Source organism: Bubalus kerabau, chromosome 8 (genome assembly GCF_029407905.1).
Source record: "Bubalus kerabau isolate K-KA32 ecotype Philippines breed swamp buffalo chromosome 8, PCC_UOA_SB_1v2, whole genome shotgun sequence".
Taxonomy (NCBI): Eukaryota; Metazoa; Chordata; class Mammalia; order Artiodactyla; family Bovidae; genus Bubalus; species Bubalus kerabau.
The window spans coordinates 104,123,922-104,126,114 of record NC_073631.1 but is presented as its reverse complement, the minus strand read 5'-3'; positions in this window follow the sequence as shown (position 1 = coordinate 104,126,114).

Genomic DNA, 2,193 nt, shown 5'->3' with positions numbered 1-2,193 from the left:
CCATTCAGGCTGCCACATAACATTGAGCAGAGTTCCATGTGCTTTACAATAAGTCCTTGTTAGTTATCCATTTTAAATATAGCAGCGTCTACATGACTATCCCAGATTCCCTAACTAGTCCTTTACCCTGGCAACCATAAGTTCATTCTATAAGTCTGTGAGTCTCTTTCTATTTTGTAAGTTCATTTGTATCATTTCTTTTTTTTCTTACATATAAGGGATGTCATATGATATTTCTCGTTTTCTGTCTGACTTACTTCACTCAGCATGACATTTTCTAGGTCCATCCATGTTGCTGCAAATGGCATTATTCATTCCTGTTAATGGCTGAGTAATATTCCATTGTATATATGGACCACATCTTCATCTATTCTTCTGTCAATGGGCCATTTAGGTTGCTTCCATGTCTTGGCTATTGTAAATAGTGTTGAAATGAATACTGGGGTGCATGTATCCTTTTGGATCATGTTTTTCTCCATATATATGTTTAGGAGTGGGACTGCAGGTCATATGGTAGCTCTATTTTTAGCTTTTTAAGGAAGTGCCATACTATTCTCTATAGTGGCTGTACTAATTTACATTCCCATCAACAGTGTAGGATGGTTCCCACCTCTCCAAACTCTCTCCAGCACTTATTGTTTGTGGATGTTTTGACAATAGCCATTCTAGCTATCATCTCATTGTATCTCATCAATGAGATACCATCTGATGTGGTATCTCATTGTAGTTTTGATTTGTATTTCTCTAATAATTAGTGATGTTGAACATCTTTTCATGTGCTATTGGCCATCTGTACTGACCTAGAGCCAGACATCCTGGAATGTGAAGTCAAGTGGTCCTTAGAAAGCATCACTATGAACAAAGCTAGTGGAGGTGATGGAATTCCAGTTGAGCTATTCCAAATCCTGAAAGATGATGCTGTGAAAGTGCTGCACTCAATATGCCAGCAAATTTGGAAAACTCAGCAGTGGCCACAGGACTGGAAAAGGTCAGTTTTCATTCCAATCCCAAAGAAAGGCAATGCCAAAGAATGCTCAAACTACCACACAACTGCACTCATCAACATGCTAGTAAAGTAATGCTCAAAATTCTCCAAGGGAGAAATATCAATAACCTCAGATATGCAGATGACACCACCCTTATGGCAGAAAGTGAAGAGGAACTCAAAAGCCTCTTGATGAAAGTGAAAGTAGAGAGTGAAAAAGTTGGCTTAAAGCTCAACATTCAGAAAACAAAGATCATGGCATCCGGTCCCATCACTTCATGGGAAATAGATGGGGAAACAGTGGAAACAGTGTCAGACTTTATTTTTCTGGGCTCCAAAATCACTACAGATGGTGACTGCAGCCATGAAATTAAAAGACGCTTACTCCTTGGAAGGAAAGTTATGACCAATCTAGATAGCATATTCAAAAGCAGAGACATTACTTTGCCAACAAAGATTTGTCTAGTCAAGGCTATGGTTTTTCCAGTGGGCGTGTATGGATGTGAGAGTTGGACTGTGAAGAAGGCTGAGCGCTGAAGAATTGATGCTTTTGAACTGTGTTGTTGGAGAAGACTCTTGAGAGTCCCTTGGACTGCAAGGAGATCCAACCAGTCCATTCTGAAGGAGATCTGCCCTGGGATTTCTTTGGAAGGAATGATGCTAAAGCTGAAACTCTGGTACTTTGCCCACCTCGTGCGAAGAGTTGTCTCATTGGAAAAGACTCTGATGCTGGGAGGGGTTGGGGGCAAGAGGAGAAGGGGACGACAGAGGATGAGATGGCTGGATGGCATCACTGACTCGATGGACGTGAGTCTGAGTGAACTCCAGGAGTTGGTGATGGACAGGGAGGCCTGGTGTGCTGCAATTCATGGGGTTGCAAAGAGTCGGACATGACTGAGCGACTGATCTGATCTGATCTGATGTCTTTGGAGAAATGTCTATTTAGATCTTCAATGAATTTGGCAAAATTGCATGTTACAAATTAATACACAGAAATCTGTTGCATTTCTATACACTAACAACAAAAGATCAGAAAGAGAAATTCAAGAAACAATTCCATTTACCATCACAACAAAAAGGATAAAATACTTAGGAATAAACCTATCTAAGGAGACAAAAGATTTGTTCTCCAAAAACTATAAGATGCTGATGAAGGAAATCAAAGAAGACATAAACAGGTGGAAAGATATATCATGTTCATGGATTGA